The sequence below is a fragment of the Nicotiana tabacum genome, chromosome 19 (genome assembly GCF_000715075.1).
Source record: "Nicotiana tabacum cultivar K326 chromosome 19, ASM71507v2, whole genome shotgun sequence".
NCBI lineage: Eukaryota > Viridiplantae > Streptophyta > Magnoliopsida > Solanales > Solanaceae > Nicotiana > Nicotiana tabacum.
The window spans coordinates 105,095,235-105,102,164 of NC_134098.1; positions in this window are offsets into that span (position 1 = coordinate 105,095,235).

Genomic DNA, 6,930 nt, shown 5'->3' on the forward strand with positions numbered 1-6,930 from the left:
TTAATAAAGTGCCATGTATTATGTGGTATGAATTACATATGAAGGTTATCCATAATTCAAAATAGTCAAAGTGAAAATATAATTCCGATTAATGAAGCGCAACCATTATTCTTCCTAATCAAACTCACAAAGAGATATTTTCCCTATCAATGTACTTGTGATATAGGATTCATCGAGCTTTTAGTTTCTATGTTCTATTTTGTTTTGAAGTTTGCAATAGTATTGTCATTATATTGCATTTAAAAGTTTTGATAGACATAAAATTTAGCCATTTAGGCATCAGCTTGGTGAGAGCCGGACAATTATGCATAAATTTTGAGTGAGTGCGACTATTAGATATAAATTTTGAGATTCTTATGAGATAGCTGGAAGAATAATTTATCATTAGCTTGAATGATTAACATAGCAAAAGGAGCACAAAGATCATTGAGCTATTATCATTTATAGCCATCCGAAAAAAACTAATGACAATCGATAGCCACAAAATAAACCATACAATTAATAGCCCAAAATCAATTACAAGGGCTAGCAACTAAAACAAAAAAAAACTCAGTGGCCGCCTAATCTTTTTGTAAAGTGTCTAAAAAAATATTTACATCAGTTTGAACTCTCTTTTGCATTTGGGATCCTTAGTTTTTGATTCTATTCCTTTTAAGTCCATAAAAAAGTTTCTTTTAGGTTTTAGGATTTTTTTTGTTTGTTATGATACACGGAAAAATCATTAATTTTTTTTAAAAAATTTCAAACACTTTCACCTCCTTTTATGTTTAGGATTTCTTTCTTTTTTTTGGGTAAGTTTTGAGCATTTTCACCTCTCCAACTACCAAACTCCTTCCTATTACACATAAATTGCAGTCTTTTTATATTTTACTAAGAACCTAAAATTTTTATTGATCTAATCTAAAACATATGCTATTGCATAAGCAAAAATATTCATAATATAAGAAGAAAAAGAAAAAGGTGACGTATATGTTGTCCACACAATATACACATTTTACACTAGTAAATACACTTTTTATACATTGTAAAATAATATATACACTTCTTATGCATTGTAGAATAATATATACATTTTTTATACATTGTAGAGCAATATATATACTTTTTTAATAAGAAATATATAAACTTTGGATACACTAAAACGCTTAGGATACGCTAAAGATACATTAGGATTTAGGGTTACACTGAAAATATATGATACACTTTATATACAAAATTTATACAATATAATAGTGTATATACAATTCCATATCTTTTTTTTGCTCACCAAAAATAACCCAAAGACTGAAAAAATTATCGTAGTTGAAATAGTATAATCAATGTATACTGTATCAAAACTCCAAAGTGTATATAGATACATAGACATTATAGAAAAGATACACTAAATATATATTTATTGTACATGAGATACATTAATTATAAATCTCATATACAAATACCTTTAGAATCCATAGAAGAAGAAGAAGAAGAAGAAGAAGAAGAAGAAGAAGAAGAAGAAGAAGAAGAAGAAGAAGAAGAAGAAGAAGAAGAAGAAGATAGCAACAACAACCACCTTCACAAATACACTTCACCTTTTACTTCTTCCTAGGAAATGCACATAAATTCATCCTAAAAGAATCATGAAGCCCCAACCTCCAAAACGGCTCGTAAAACACCAACAACCCACCAATAACATTAATATTGTATAAACAGTATATACAAATTGTATAATAGTGCATATACACTTATTATACAACATATATATATTATCTATACATTTGTAAGGTCGTTGCAAAGAAGTCGGAGCCGAAAAGGAAAGCAAAAGGGAAGGTCAACGGAGTCTTTATCATATCGCAACCATGGTCGATAGATATCACTAGCCAAGTATTTTGCTATAATCCCTTATAAATCTAGAATTGCATGACTTTTATAGAAGTGAAGGAAGTAACACGGAGGATAATAAAATTATCATCGATGATAGGTAGTGGTGGAGATGTTTTAGGCAAAGAAAAATTATTTCTATAAATTTCCTATTCGCAAGGGATGGTTGTTGGTCTCGATTTGATTTTGGGTTTGAGATTTGAGTGTGTTTTGAGAGGGAGATGAAGATTTACTTATGGAAATATGGTAAATCGGTGGTAGTGAGATCAGTGGTAGAGATAATCTGGAGCGATGATGTGAGGAAGTCGATGGAGATTAGCTGGATTGGTGGTGATTATATCGATGATGGATGTGGGAGGAGAATAAGAAATAAATAGAGGAGTAGGAAATAAGAATTAAGTGCATTGGGAATTGTGGCTACAACTTGCAAAAGAGTTAGGCCTAAAGGCCATTTCGGGTCAAAGATGAAAATATGGGTTATTAAAACGTTTGGATGGCCATACATCGTCATTTACTCAAGATCATAATCATGTGTTTCCACAAAATTGTTTGAGTAAACTACCCTCTATAGCCCCTCAAAATTTAATAGCTCATATTTTTTACCATTGACACAAAATGGCCCTCCGACTCAAACATATTACATCTACTAGTCCAAAATATCTATTTTATATATTTGTTGTACAGTGATAGACTATTTTATATATTTGGTATATAGTGACAGTCTATTTAGTATATATTTTGTATAGTGACAGTCTATTTTGTTTGTATATATTTTGTATAGTGACAATCTATTGTATATAAATTGTATAGTGACAGTCTATTTAGTATATTTTTGTATAGTGAGAGTCTATTTTGTATGTATTTTGTATAGTGACAGTCTATTTAGTATATTTTTTGTATAATGATAGTCTATTTTTGTATATATTTTGTATAGTAACAGTTTATTGTATATAAATTATATATAGTGACAGTCTATTTTGTATATATTTTATAATATACCAGTATTCAAATCTATTTTTACCGAAAGAAATACATAAATATCCATGTAAATATATAGTAATGGTGGGCCTGAAATTATGATTCCCATCAAAATCAACTAATGCCATATACGTGAAAATTTATTGTCACGACCCAAAATCTCACCTCAAGCGTCATGATGGCACTTAGTCAGTTAGTCTCTAAGACTAGGTAAGCCGATTACAATTTCAGTTGAAGCCATTTTTTTTAAACATATAATTTAAAACAAGTGTCGAAAATAAAAGCGAAAACAAATATAACAACCTCCCAAAACTGGTAATACTGAGTCACGAACTCTAATTGAATGCATGCAATGATATGAAGGATCAAATATACAATATTGTTCGAATAATAGTTGACAGTACAATAAAATGGAAAGACTCAAAGGGACTGCGACGACCAAGCAACTATACCTTAAATCCTTGCGATCACACTCCAACCTCTGTCCGAATCCGATATCTTCAATACCCGAATCTGCACAAAAATATGCAGAAGTGTAGTATGAGTACACCACATTCGGTACCCAGTAAGTATCAAGACTAATCTCGGTGGAGTAATGACGAGATACAGTCAAGACACTCACTAGTCAAATAACTTGTGCAATATAACATACAAAAATAATAGAAAGACAAATAGCAGCGATAACAACAATAATCAACTAGTGATATAAACAGCAAGGCAACAAGAACACCATAAATATTGCTCAAGAAAATAATGAACACAAGTACAACCAATTAATCAAGTCCTTCAAAATATACATCTTTCAAATGTAAGTCCTTCAAATATAAATCTTTCACATATAAGCTCTTCAAATAAAAACCTTTCGAATATAATTCTTTCAAATAAAAGTCACTCCGTGACACCTCATTTCAAATCATAAAATACGGGTCTCAACCCACTTTCATATTTTTACGGTACCTTATGTCCATATCTCTATTACAACCGCACGGACAACTCACGTACCAAAATATTAATGTATATAAGATCTGCAGGATCAATTTATTTTCAATAAAGTAAGTTTACAATTTTTAAACCAAATAAGAAATCAACAAAGAAATGAGTTTATTTTCAAACTCATTTGGGTGAAGAGAATGACATTTCAAATAAAATGAAGCTTCGGATAGCTACCGATTTGGATTCAAAATTTATTAAATTAAAACATAATAGCAATTTCTTTTATTCAAAATAACTCAAACCTCGAAAACCAGTAAAAACCAGAAACACAAATCCTCAGAGTCTCGTACGAAGGGCCAAAGACAACACAATACAACAAGGAATACAAAACACATAATAAATTCAAATAATACATCACGGAAGAACACAATAATTTACATATCACGAAAAAATAAAATAACCAAAGGCAAGTGCAACCATAGAGAAATATTATCAAAGGGCACTCCCAAGGTACCGCCTCGTAGTCCCAAATCATAAATAAATTTCACCAAAAGGCACTCCCGAGATACCACCTCGGAGTCCCAAATCATAAATAAATTTCAATCTTTCCTTATATCATCGGAGGAGCCTTCACATTTAGTTTTTAAAAATTATTTTTTTCGAAATAGTATCCTACGTTTTAGCCCACCTTATCACACCGCATGATTTCTAGTAGTTCCCCTACTAGCCACGCGTATCAAGCCCACCTTAACTCACCGCATGCGTTTCAATACCCTAACCTTATATCACCGCATGCATATCAATATCACAATATTTCGCACATCGCACCTCAAGTGCCCAAATATCACAACATAACACAACTTGCACCTAAGTGCTCAAATATCACAACATATTATAAATTGCACCTCAAGTGCTCAATTATCACAACATCTCATAAATTACACCTCAAGTGCTCAAATATTATAACTTGCCACAGAAATCAACGATACATTATTTTCCACAATAAGGAGCCCATGACTCGACCATAATGTGCACAAAATCTTAACAAAAAAAATACGGGAGTGAACAACCCAACAGAATAATATTTCACAATTTAATACTTTACCTCAATATGATTTACGACCTTTATAACTCAATACCAATTTCAACAACATGAACTAGAAAGTAATTCATCAAGGAACAACGCCTTCTTTAATCCAAATTTTTGGCAAATAGATTAATGTCTCCTTTTAAACTTATTTAATAAATTATTTACAGATAGAAAATCCATAATGTAATTATTTTCGGGAAATGTCAATTCAACAAGCACACGAAATTCACATAAAAATCAAAGTAGCAATCACACCAAATTATCATATAAAACAAATTCGACAACCAAAGAGTGAGGCATGACAAATAAGGATTAATAAGTGCCAGCAAATTTCCAATGTAATACATAAAAATGCCTAAGACTTTAAACCAATAAAATTTGCACATATAAGTCTGAGTACATACTTGTCACCTCGCGTACACGACTTTCACATTACACAAATGACACATATGACTCAACGCCTAAGGGGTAATTTTTTCACTCAAAGTTAGGCAAGATACTTATCTTTTTGAAGTTAGTCGATATTCCAAAATAACCTTCTTGCTTGAATTGACCTCCAGGCAACTCAAATCTATCCAAATTAATTGTATAACTTCATTAAAATTTATCGAAAATAATTCCGGATAATATAACGTCAACTTAAAATTTCGTATTAAACGGTCAACTGAAAGTCAACGCGGGACTCACCTCTTAGAACCCGACAAAATATTTACGAAATCCGAATATCCATTCTGATACGAGTCCAACTATATTAGTTTCATTCAAATCCGACTCTGAATCGACATTCAAATCCAAAAACTTTGTTTTTATGAAATTTTTATAATTTCTCCCAAATTTTTATCTCAAAATACTAATTAAATAATAAAAACAATAATGAATTCATGTAATATAGCCAAAACCGAGTTAGAATCACTTACCCCGATGATTTTCTTGAAAAACCTACGAAAAATCGCCACAAACCAAACTCTCTAGGTCCAAGATTGAAAAATGAGATAAAAACCTCATTTATATGGTACCACGTCTAACCTCCAAAGTGCTGACCGCACATTTTTGTGTGGTCCGCACATCCCATGTTCTGCGGCCGCAACCCAAATTGTGCGGTCGCAGTTCAGCAATATCTACACTATCGGTATTTAGTAAATTAATCATAACTTTCTATACAAATGTCCAAATAATAAATGGTTTAACTTTCTGAAAACTAGACTCAAAGGGATACACTTTTATTTTTGTATCATCTCCATATTCCTTATAGATCAAAAGATATAAGTTTCCGAAATCAGACTGTCGAACCTGCAAATTCTCCTTTCTGCGGCCACAAGAGGATTTCTACGGCCGCAAGAGGATTTTTGCGGTCCACAATTTTCCTCTAAGGTCCGCACATAATGTTTTGCCTCAGCACTCCAAAATGCTCCCTCCGCACTTCAACTGTTCTAGAACAGCATCAAAGTACCGAAATGCCCAAACTCGTTCAAAACTCACCCCAAAATACACCCGAGGCCCCCGAGACCTCAACTCAACATACCAACAAGTCTTAAAATATAACGCGGACCTGCTCGAGTCCTCAAACCACATCAAGCAACGTCAAAACTACTAATCGCACCACAAATCGAACTCATGAATTTCTAAATCTTCCAACTTCCAAAACTCGTGCCGAAACATGTCAAATTAACCTGGAATGACGTCAAATTTTGCATGCAAGTTTCAAATGACATAACAGAGCTAATCCAAATCTTGAAATTACATTCCGACCCCGATATCACCCAAGTAAAACTCCCGGTCAAACTTCCAAACCTTCCATTTTCAACTTTCGCCATTTCAAACCAAAATTAACTACGGACTTCCAAATAAATATCCGGACACACTCCTAAGTCCAAAATCACCATACGGAGCTATTGAATTCATCAAAATTCTATTTCGGAGTCGTTTGCTCAAAAGTCAACTCTTCGGTCAACTCTTTTCTTTTAAGCTTATTAATTAAGAATTGCTCTTCCAATTTGATTCCGAATCGTTCGAAAACCAAACTCGATCACACACGCAAGTCATAATACACATCACAAAGCTGCTCGGGA